Source organism: Cydia pomonella, chromosome 3 (genome assembly GCF_033807575.1).
Source record: "Cydia pomonella isolate Wapato2018A chromosome 3, ilCydPomo1, whole genome shotgun sequence".
Classification (NCBI taxonomy): domain Eukaryota; kingdom Metazoa; phylum Arthropoda; class Insecta; order Lepidoptera; family Tortricidae; genus Cydia; species Cydia pomonella.
The window spans coordinates 30,594,691-30,607,810 of record NC_084705.1 but is presented as its reverse complement, the minus strand read 5'-3'; positions in this window follow the sequence as shown (position 1 = coordinate 30,607,810).

Below are 13,120 nucleotides of genomic sequence, written 5' to 3'. Positions count from 1 at the left end.
TCCAAGATAATATTTATGAGGCAACTCCATTAACAGAATCGGACCCATTAACTAGGAAAATAATCCTCTAAGCCACAGAAAGGATAAGTTTTTTCTTCTTACTCAATAGCAGGGTGCTGATTTGCTTATTTCATCCAAGTTGGTACTATAACAAGAACATAGGATAAACAGAATTGTTCTTGGGTATCCGTAGATAAAACCAAACAAGATATCTACATCGGCGTGTCACTGAAACACCTAACACTACATTTTTACACTTCTAAAAATGATAAAAAGCACTATTTTTGGTGCACATTCGGTAATTATTTGACTTAATAATAATAATAATAATAGTGGGCGGCGAGTCACCGCCTGCCTCGATAACTAGTGAAAACATTGTTATGGCAGGTGTCCGGACGTCTTTGCAATAACCCAGTCTCATTGTCCTCCCAAACTTCAATCCATAGACCGTTATACTGTTCATTTTTACTACAATAGTCCCAATGCCTGCTGCGACCGGTTCATGGGTGTCTATTGTTGCGCCTGTGAACGGGTTCCAGCAAGCGTTCTACATGACATTAAAGCTCTCCAAGGGGCCTCTACGTGTTGGATCTATATCCCCACGCAAGCCTATCAAAAGACCGGGATTTATAGGCCCGTGAAATCCAAGGAGATACAATAATAATAATAATAATACAGTCTTTTGTCAGGAGGCAACAAAGTGCGCGCCTTCAACGCCTGGGTAATGCCCCTGCTCACATACACCTTTGGCATACTAAGGTGGACTCAGACCGAGCTGGACGCCCTGGATCGGAGGGTCCGACTACTGCTAACCACACACCGTATGCTACACCCACGCTCGTCAGTTATGAGATTGTACATCCCACGGAAGTGTGGAGGTCGAGGCTTCCTAAACGCCAAAGATCTCCACAACCGCGAGGTGTGCAATCTCAGGAATTATTTCCTTAACAACGAGTGTGGGATGCATCGTGATGTGGTGGCAGTAGACAGGAACCTCACGCCGCTCTCCTTGGCAAACGAGAACTGGCGCAAACCTGTGGTACTAAGTACTGCGGATCGCAAGGCGGCATGGGAGAGTAAGGTGCTACACGGGCGGTTCTACAAGGCCCTCACGGGACCCGACGTGGACCTGCTCGCGTCGGTGAACTGGTTACGATTCGGGGACCTCTTCGGAGAAACCGAGGGTTTTGCCTGTGCAATTGCGGACGAAGTGATGATGACGAACAACTATCGGAAATATATCCTGAAGGACGGTACGGTCGACATTTGTCGGGCATGCCGCCGTCCCGGAGAGTCACTCAGGCATATAATTTCCGGTTGTTCTCATCTTGCTAACGGCGAGTACTTGCACAGACATAATCTCGTAGCCAGGATTATTCATCAGCAACTTGCTCTTCTATACGGCCTTGTGGACCGCGAAGTACCGTACTACAAGTACTCACCTGCGCCAGTTCTCGAAAATGGTCGTGCCACGCTCTATTGGGATCGATCTATTATCACTGACAGGACTATTGTAGCCAATAAACCTGACATCGTGATAATAGATCGATCGCAACGCCGGGCCGTGCTCGTCGACATCACCATCCCCCATGATGAGAATCTCGTGAAAGCCGAGAAGGACAAGTCCAGTAAGTACCTAGACTTGGCTCACGAGATAACCGCCATGTGGGATGTTGATTCGACGATCATTGTCCCGATAGTCGTTTCAGCGAACGGTCTCATAGCGAAGAGTCTCGACCAACACCTTGAGAGACTCTCGCTAGGTGGTTGGATCAAGGGTCAGATGCAGAAGGCGGTGATCTTGGACACGGCGCGGATAGTCCGCCGGTTCCTCTCTCTGCGGCCCTGACCACCGGCAGCTTGGGCCCTGCCCCGCTGCTGGCGGCACCCTAGGTTAGGTTTTTTATAATGTGTTTATATGTATTTTGTATTATTTTTGTATGATTTGTTGTATTTTACTTTTATATTCATATTATAAAATGCCTAATCTAAGACACAAGATAAATAAAGAGATAATAATAATAATAAATTCTTTATTTGGCAGGCAAGAAACCCAAAAAAAAATAATAATTACAATGCACATAATAAAAGGTGTAAAAGAAAACATAAAATACAGTAAAGAATAAAAAAAAAAAAAAATGCTTATAACCTAAAACAATGAAATAAAACATTTACAAAACTTATGCACTAAAAAAGGCCGTTCTCGGACCGGTGCAGTTTTCGCCAGTGTTTGTTAAATTCGTCACTGTAGTCTTTAGCTACCAGTGACAGAATTTCATTGTTGGAGGCTAGCAATCTCGCCCGGAAGGCAGCCGACCTGGCTCTCAGGATGGCGAAGAAGTCAGGGACCCTCGCGTCCGCGAACATGCCCTTCGCACTGCAGAAACGGGGTAATTTCAACAAAATACGAAAGGCGTTATTGTACTGTACCCTTAACGCGTTGAAGGAGTGCCTGGTGTACCTGTTCCAAAGCTGACAAGTATAAAAACATTGGCAAAAGGCTTTGAACAGGGTCACCTTTACCTCACTCGAACAACGCGCAAAGCGTCGAGCCAACATGTTGCACCGAACCGCGAGAGCCCTGCGCTCCCTCTCCATATCGGCGTCATCTTTCAAGTACTCGTCCAGGATATGTCCTAAGTACTTAAAGCTCGTTACAACCCGAATTGGCGCACCACTCATACACACCGTAGGTATCACCTCCGGACCCTTCCCTGACCTAAAAACGAGCATTTCCGTCTTAAGCACGTTATATTTTAGGCCATGCGTACTGGCATAATGTTCGCAGATCTTAAGCAGCTTCATAAGACCATTAATCGAGGGGCTGAGAAGCACCATATCGTCTGCGTAGCTCAGATTGTTAACACATACGTTACCAATATGGCAACCGACGTTGGAGCCTCTCAGCTCCCCGATAAGATCGTTGACATATAAATTGAATAGGTCCGGAGATGTCAACCCGCCTTGGCGCACTCCACAGTCTAGCCTGTAATCGTTAGACTGTGCGTCACCCCACTTTACATTGTTAGTTTGGTTTTCGTACCAGAACCTCAACAGACCTATAACCTCAGGAGGTGTCCCAGACGTGAATAGCTTTTTCCACAGCAAATCATAGTTGACTAAGTCAAAAGCGCGGCTGAGATCTAAAAAGCACGCGTACACTGACGTTTCCCTTTTGACATAGTGATTCACTGTGTACTTCAGACCTAATATTGCAGAATCCGTTGAAAGTCCTGAGCGAAAACCAAACTGCGCCTGATCAATTGTACGATTCCTAGTCAATTCGGGTTGTAATAGCCTCTCGAGTACTTTGCCGATTATCGTAGCCAGCGAGATAGGCCTGTAGTTGTTAAGACTAGACAGGTCACCAGTTTTATTTTTAACAATAGGGACAACTATTGTTTTCATCATGTCAGGAGGAAGATAACAATGGGCTAGGCATGCATTAAAAAAATCTGCTAGGACACGATAAAGCTCGTCACTGCCGTGGAAGATGTGCTCCACGCTAAGTCCATCGTGCCCCGGGGACTTCCCACGCTTCATATGTTTTACAACATTAGAAATATCTTTCATTGTAAAAAAGATGTTATTGTCGTGAGGGGTCACCGGTACCGAAAGCCCCGACGGGGGCACACCCTCCACGTTCAACGGCGTAACCTTGAAATGAGAGGCGAACATATCCGCTATCAGTTTAGGTTCACTAACATTGTTGACTGAGACTGGCAACCCTTGTTTACTATTAAGAGACTTAGTCGCTTTCCAAAATTTCGAGAAATTATTATTCGCCCGATTTAAAGTTAAAATGTTCATTTTTATTTGTTCCTCATTCTTCTGGCACCATTTTAATTTATTTTTAAACACTTTACGGCTGTTTCGCATATTTTCATAATAAACACCGGAACTAGGGTTGCCAGCTACCGCCCAACATTTATAATGGATTTTAGCAATCTCATGAGATTCACTGACATGATGATTCCACCCGGCGACCTGCCTCCTCCGCGTTGAACCGGTCCGAGGACGGCGATGGCAGGTACGAGCGGCGGCATTCTGTAAAGTCCTCACTATCTCATTATATCTACCATCTAATATTAACTTATAATTATTAAAATTATTACTTATGCTAATATCACAGGCAATACAATGACCAGGAGAAATCACATTTTTAAATTCATAATAACAAGCTTCCGCATACTTATATGACTGCTCTTTACTTTTGTTGTTCCAAAGTACTTTACTTAGATTATTAGAAGGGTCTTGGTTAAGTTTTTTAATCATAACAGTCGTGTCAAGTACAATGTACAGCGGAAAGTGATCCGATCAACACACGTCGTTGTCCACACGCACACACTTAATCAATTCGTAGGCCGCAGAGGTAGCCACGCAGTGGTCGAGCCACCGGCGCGCGCCACTCGCCTCGCACAAGTACGTATATGTATCCGGTTGACCACATAAGAACTTCACGTCAGCACACTCCCATTGCTCATCCTTACAAAAATTATCGAGTTCTTGCCCAAACCGTGAATTCGGATGTGCATTATAATCACCTAAGATAAACGCGTTCTCCACTTCGCTATCATTAATAACAGCACTAATTATTCCGAGACAGTCCGTGAAATTTATTAGGTCCTCACTGTTGTTACTATCATACGGCATGTAAACACTAAAGGCTAGAAATGCGTTCTCCTCGATTTGAATACGCACGGCAATGATTCTGTCACTACCACAGTCCACAACGGACACGTTTTGAAGACCGATTTCCTCCACATAAGCGCGAGCCCGCCGTATGGTCTCCCACGTAGTACACCGGCCGACGAGTCTACAGACGATTTGGCATAGCAACCGAAGTCGTCATCGATTTCATGTATGAAGTTTAGATCATGTTGTAATAGCCATGTTTCCTGTAGCGCTATGAGATCAACATTTTTGCAGATATCTCGCACATGTTGGACCGATCGTTTAATTGACTTACAATTAAATGATACAAAAGATACCGTTAATCATAGGTTGCGTAATTTTATTTTAAAATAAAGTAATTTCGTGCAGAAAGTAATAGACGGGAAAAATAAGTAATAAGTTAACAAGATTTTAGGACAATTTTCATCAAAATTTCTGCTATTTGCCAAGTTTCATCGAAAGCCTTTCAGCTGTTTTGCGTGACTGAGGAACAATGGCTTATGGGAGCTTGGGGTCCGCTTGATGACTAATTCTAAGGATTGGCGTAAGCACTAAATAGATTTTATGAACGCGAATGCCTAGTTTCCCCTCTGACCTTCCAACCCAGAGGGGAAACTAGGCTTTATTGGAATTAGTCGGGTTTCCTAACCATGTTTTTAACCATCGAAAAGCGATTGGTAAATATCAAATGATAAACAAACCAAACCAATATCCAAATATCCAGAGTAAATACATTAAATACAATGCAACAAAGTCAAGTTCTAATCGAGAAAAATATTTTTGAATTGATAAATATTGATTCAACAGATGCAGTAAAATATAGGTATATTTGTATTTAGCCATATGATTTATATACAATACGACGTTGTCGACAGATATATGTACATGTTCTGGCACTCGAAATTGTTAGTAGAAGATATTATACAGAGCGCCCAAACGCCCCTCCGTAATTTTCTTATTTCATTAAGTACCTACTGCTACCACCATTTGTGACATTACCTATGAAAAGGGACCTTATTGTCGGTGGCACTTTCGCCATTATCAACGATTCTCTCATATTATAAACAACGCCGCGCTACGCAGTGCGGCATATTCGCCATCGACAATAAGATCCCTTTTCATAGATAATGTCACATTTTGACAATGACATATTCGCTAGCGTAAGCGTCTTTCACTTTCTATAGATCTCGCTCATACTGGTATAATATTGATTCAACAGATGCAGTAAAATATAGGTATATTTGTATTTAGCCATATGATTTATATACAATACGACGTTGTCGACAGATATATGTACATGTTCTGGCACTCGAAATTGTTAGTAGAAGATATTATACAGAGCGCCCAAACGCCCCTCCGTAATTTTCTTATTTCATTAAGTACCTACTGCTACCACCATTTGTGACATTACCTATGAAAAGGGACCTTATTGTCGGTGGCACTTTCGCCATTATCAACGATTCTCTCATATTATAAACAACGCCGCGCTACGCAGTGCGGCATATTCGCCATCGACAATAAGATCCCTTTTCATAGATAATGTCACATTTTGACAATGACATATTCGCTAGCGTAAGCGTCTTTCACTTTCTATAGATCTCGCTCACACACAACACACACACACAAGAGCTTGTAATAACAAGCGAGATGTTAAGAAAGTACTTAAGTTACGCAGACGTTAGCAAAAATATGTCAGTTTCACACTAATAAGGCAGTCGTGGTAAGTCTACAGTACCCCTAGTGTAAATAAATTCGATTTCGAAACGTGACGTACGCGTTTGCGTTTAGTCTCATTTTGTATGTGATTTAGAAAGAGCGCGCCAAGCGGGACGTTTTGGAAACTCAAAATCCTATACAAAATGAGACTTAACGCAAACGCGTTCGTCACGTTATGATGTCGATAAAATTTACACTAGGGGTACAGAACAGTAAAAGTGAAGGTATGTAACATCTCTCTATAGTTACGACTATACGTTCGTTCCTTGGGACGCATTTTAATTTGCAATTTCTCTGAATTCACATATAATAGGTAGATCTTGTAACAATAAAATATACTTTTATTAATACCTATAATAATGAACTATCATTTTGCACTAGCCTGTAGTGTGGAGAAGATCAAATATAAATACATATAAGAGAGTAGAGACTGCACGATCCCAAAGTCAAACCGTGTAAACTGTTTTATGGGACTCCGTATCTGTATGAGATGTATCATTTTATGTTAATAATAAATAAAAATAAATAATAATAATATATAAAAAGGAGCTAATTTTGTATAAAAACACAACATTGTTTTCTAATAACTCAGTAATTACAGCTAACTCAGTAATAACTCAGTAAACGAATACTTCACTGAATATATGTAATATGAGTACCCTAACAACGTTATTTTCCTTCTCGCAATTCGTTGAAAATAAAACAAACAATAAGTAAGTATTTAAAGCTCAAATTGGCTTGATAATACGGTTCTTAGAATATACTTGGGTACCGCTAAATATGTATAAATTTATAATTTTGAATTAACGAACTAGCTATACAGCTCTAAACTAGGTAGAGCCTTCCCCGAGTTAGAGTCTTACCCGAGGCAGTGTTTTTTTTTGTTTTCATCATTTAAAACATTGTATTACATTACAAACTAAAGTTAACCAAATAGCAAACAGATCAAAAATTTAAACATTTAAAATTCAAAAAATATTCTGTTAGTAGGCCTCAGAGGCTCTTTCATAAGTCAATAGAACTTTTACAGTGACATGGAAAATACATAGGTGGCAACATTCATAAATACAACAGCCAATATCTGGGTAAACAATAAATGATAATGATCTTAAAATAAATAATTACTGCAATATAATAACAGAGGTGAGACTATTCCTCCATAAAACATAAAATTTGGAGATGTAAACGGTCGCCAATGTCAGAGTAAAGTACTTATAAGATCGGAGGTGTAAAGGTTCTCCAAGCGTCAAAATGCACCATGCACCATCTAGCCAATTTTCGTATGATCTATGAAAACCTACCTTTACAAATAAATATATGATTTATAATTTTAAAATAAAATTAGATATATGGAATTAATGTTTCGCGTCAGATGTTACTGCTACTCTTTATACTTCCCATTTATTTTTTACGTTTTCGTATTATTCGCTCGACATAACACAAAGAAACATTTATTAAGGCGACAATTTATTTATGCTTCCATTCGCAGTATTCACTTCTAACGGCATATTGTCGACAGTCTTTTATTTACTAAGTATTGACTGCACTGACTTGCTATTATTTTTAAGTTTAATCATTTATACGAGTAATAACTAAGTACCTACTTAACCCATCAGAGGTTAGATTATATGATAATTGATAACATAGTGACTGGCGAAAAGCTAAAATAATTTCTTCTCAACAATTTATACTGATGTAGAAAAGTAAAAAAGACCAAAATCTCTAATGCCTAGTGCAGGAACTTCCTGCTTCGCACAGCTAAACTGTGAAACCAACTGTCGCTTGTGGTATTACCGGATGATCGATACCACCTTTACCTTCAATATAAGAGCGTACGTATCTTAAAGGCGGACTCGCAAACCCTCTCGTGTTGCAAGTGTCCATGGTCGACCGTAAGGCTGAGGGCTCGTCGCAAGCAAGCGGCGCGCGGCGCGGCGAGCGGCCTAATTGCTTACTATCAATCATTTGTCTACTCGTTTCTAACACAAAATAGTTTGAAGAAGCTAAAAAAACCATGTATATAGTACAATAGAGCTGAACTCCTAGTAATGTCAAATGAATAAAATGTTCGGTAAGTTCGCGTTCTTCTTTCACGTAAGCATGAGTGAGATGGAAGTGCGTCCGGTAGGTCGGATATCATGTTTTTTAATGTTGTTTTTTTGTGTGTTTTTAAAATGAATAAAGTAATCGTTGAGTTCCCTCAAGCATAACATTACTCACTTTTAGAATTAATTTTCATATGTTTAGCTTTTGTGCAAAGTTTATTATAATGTTTTAAGTGCATGTTAGACTCAGCTTCTAATTAAATTTATTGCAGCCGTTTTGTAGTCCAAAAATGCTCTACAACTTTTTTGAAATCCGGTTTTTGAACCTGCTGCTCCTTATTTTATCGTTTTATCGCCCGTTTGGCAGTCGCGTCGCACTTTCATTTATACTGCAATGCTGAAATATGAACATTAAATCTTGTTAGCCGCCTCCTTCTACTTCCTGCCTCGCACAGCTAAACTACCTTCAAACTCTCAAGAAAAGAGCGTACTCTTATCTTAAAAGCGAGCACTTGGAACAACGCCTCTGGTGTTGCAAGTGTCCATGGTCGACAGTAAGGTTCTGGATTGGACGCAAGCGGCTCGCGGCGCGGCAAGCAGCCGAATGCTTACCATCAAGTGTTTTATCTGCTCGTTTATAACACAAAATAGTTTGAGGAATCTGAAAAAAAAATGCAATTTATATAATTATATTACAATCGAGCTGAACTAGTAATGTCAAATAAATCAAATACTTAAAGTTCAAATGCGGTCAACGTGTCGCTACACCGCTTTATCACCCGTTTGGCAGTCGCGTCGCACTTACATCTGCGCTGCAATGCTGAAATATGAAAATTGAATCTTGTTAGCCGTGATTTTGGGTCGACTTGATCACCGTCTCGCTGTCGCCGAACTTGGCTTGCGATAATGTAGTTTACGGACCGTATTTGAATGGCTAATTTTCTGGATAAAGTTTAATGGAAGATAAAAGCAGCGGGCATACAGCGACTTGCGAGTCCAATATAACAACGCGTTTAGGGTTCAGTTGGGATTGCCGCTGCACTGCAGTGCGTCGGGCATGTTTGCGGAGGCGCGGACCGACGATTTTGCTGCCATAATGCGCAAGCGGTGCGCCTCCCTGCTAGCCAGACTGGACTGGATGTCTGTCGATACCCCCCGTCAGGGGGGTATGAGGGGCCGCTACCGCCTTTCGGCTGCGGCGGCTGTCGCGGGTCTCTTCCCCACCGACCGGTGGTCAAATGGCCGTCATTTGGGGGACGGTGTGTGTGGCTAGTGTGGGGCTAGCCAGAGCGTCGCGTTGACGCGTCGATGGACGCAGCTCCATGTCTCGCGCTCCACGTAGGTAGGTTAAAAGTTTTTTTTTGTAGATTTAATTATTATTATTTGTTATTCATTATGATTTTAAAATGCTAACAGAAGCTTATAAGTATCTTGATTATTTTGTTTCTAACAATCTTATGGAACGTACACGTATTCTGAAAATATTTTTTTTTAATTGGAAAGCTATTCAGTATGGCCAAAATACTTACCACGCATACTATGGCCTAAAGTTAAGAGAGCGCGTAAAGTCAGAAATTAGGTACTTGGCATATGTTGAATATTATAATAAATTTAACTAAACGGATAGAAAATGAGCCATCCATTATAAAAAGTGGAATTTAAGAAAATATAAGGGGAGTATATGTATAAAAAATACAAGGCTCCAAAGTTTTTATTTTTTTTAAAGAAACGATCCATTCCATCCATCCATCCATCCATCCATTTGATCCATTCGATTTCTAAATTCTTATTGAAAAATAAATTGTGTGTGAACTATGTACATAAACGCAATATTTTTGGGTCGAAAAAGCAAATTTCTTGATCTTCCATACATTTAAGATAGACTAATGTAATGTGACGTCACATTACAATATCATTTTGTTAGAAGCGTTTCAATCGTCGAGTGCGAGTGTCAGTCTTTAACTCTCATTTCTAACCTTTGTGTTACTTAAATGCAGTGCTTGAGTCCCATATAGTAGTCAATTTAGAAGGGTACAAATAATATCGTCGCTATACTGAGTAAGTAACCTCGTATCTATATATTAGGTATGTATATCAGATACGAGTTTGAGTAAGTATAGCGACGATGTGGCGCGCCGCGCAAAACTTGCGATGGAAGAAATACCTAGGAGTCAAACGAGCAAACTACCCGATGGTAAGCGATTACCGACGCCATGCCGTCGCCCATAGACACCCATTTCACCAGAAGGGTTGTCTGCGTTGCCTGCCTTTAAGATCTCTTAAGCTCTTCTACCTTTTATCTTAATTACTTATGAAAACATACTTCTGTAAGTAGCGGGATCGATGGAACGTTCCAATCAGCGAAAGTCTAACGATAAGTTTAGTAGTTTATTTTCAAACTTGCTAACAATGCATAGAAAAGGTAACCGTTGTTGTGTAGACCCATAGACAAAAGTATGCAGAAGCAGGAGCAAACACTCAACATGAACTAAACCACAAGTTTCAAAGCTTAGTAATCGGTCTCCGAGCATCTCTACTAAGAAAGTACACAAAATAACTGAGTACATTGCCTAGTAAAATCTAGGTACTATAGATTCTATCAAAAAGCAATAATCAAACTTAGTACTTAATTATTCTATGGAAGACAAACACTTGCGCGTTCTATATCGACGCCACCGCCATCTAGCGAACGGTTTGCATACTAATATCTAATACATGCCATTAAACTGTGTAAAGACTAACGTTTGCGCGATCTAACTCGACGCTAGCGCCATCAAGCGAGCAATTGGGTGAACTTTCCGTATTGGAAGTGGTGTTGTTACACTTCAGTTTAAATTTTGCTCAACAGATTCCTCGGCAATATCACTATTTGATACTGAAAATTATATATGGTATGCAGGGTAACGAAAATTAGATATGTTTTTGTGTGTGTGTGTGTGTGTGTGTTTTTTTTAATATCAAACAAACTTTGTAAAAAGTTTTCCAGGTTTTAATTAAAGTCTGCCCTTGACTATTCTATTTTCGGTGTGTGTTTTTTATATTCCCTTGATTAAAACGTGTGACAATTCAATACAATATAAAACACTCCGTGTTTCAGTCTTAAATGCACTTGAATGTGCTATACCTACCTCTACTATCACATATACTCTGTACGATTTGACACCGAGTATCGGTCTTTTGTCTCACGGGACCTGCATTGTGCGACAAGGACTCTTCTTAACAAGCACAGAGTACCCCTGGACAGAGTGTTTTTTCTTTTGTAGTTAGTAGATGTTGAGATTAAAAGCATTAATTAGGATTGTATGTGTAAAATAGTATTTTATACAATCGTAATATAATAGAGAGCTTTTCAGTCGAGTACCGTGTTTAGGCCGCGAAGCTTGCTGAGTTGCCTAAGTAAGGTAAGATATTGAAAATCTTGATTATATCATTATATCACTTATGTATACAATACTTTTTCTACGAGTCATCTAAAATAATACTTTGTTTTACTATAAAACCTAAATAATTGATGAAGTATCTCAGTAGACAAAAATGTAGACATAAACGCGCGTCTCCCGCCCCGCGCCCGTTTAGTCTTTTCTACGGGAGCGCCGCGGCACGTGATTGGTAATTTTTTTACAGGTGACTACAGCGTATTGAAATGAATCTAATAGGCGAGTGGGAGCGCATACATGAAATGTACGCAATTATAGTTTGGTATACGAAATATTTATTCAGCCATTACATTCGACGAGTGGAAAAAGGTAATTTTAGTACCATTAAAAAATAGTACCCACGCCATGGAATTAAGATATTTACACACATCAATAAACGAATCCAATCAATTATTCCACGCATTCGACGGATGCACTTGTTTTAATCAATATAAAACTTTGCAATATCGTACATTCCTAACGAATTCCCATTCACTCGATGAAAGAGCATATTCGTAGTCGGTTCACGAGTACTATAACCAGTCATTTTATTGTTTCTTTTATAACACATGACAGATTATTTAGATATTTTAATAATTATAATTCAACATATATTTACTAAACTTCCGTGAGACACAGACATATTAAAACCATAGATCGTGTCGTTCACGAAGACGCGTGCCTCGATTCATATTGTCATGTAATAAAAGGTTAGTTTGGAAAATCTGCGCGTCGTCGTGAATGACACGAACTATGTTAAAACGGGTCACTCCACAGACCACCGTCTTTTAAGTCGAAGATTGCTCTTCATATTTCGCTCCTTAAAGAGAAGCTTCAACGGGAGCACGGGTTGCCGTTGTCTGCGTCGGACCGAACTCCCTACCTTCCACAATCTCTGTTTTGCCTTAAGGTTGACTGGTGAGAATGCCTAATGGCATCAAGTCCACATTTTGTACTGTAAGATTTTCTTTTGTACAATAAAGTTTAAATAAATTTATATATTATACATAGTTAAGTTGTAATTATTGTTTCAAAACGTAAGACGCATTATACTCTCTCACATTGCTACTCTGTTCACGAGTATAACCCGTCAACAAGTACAATATCGACACGGCGCTGACGACTTCGTGTCGTGTAATCAACACGAATTTATTCCCTGGCGAACGAATCAGACAATAGTGCTGCGCTATGGAAGTATCACGAATCCGGGAATTAGCATATTTTATTTTATTTATTTTTACAAGGAATTCCAACAGCTATAAAAGATAA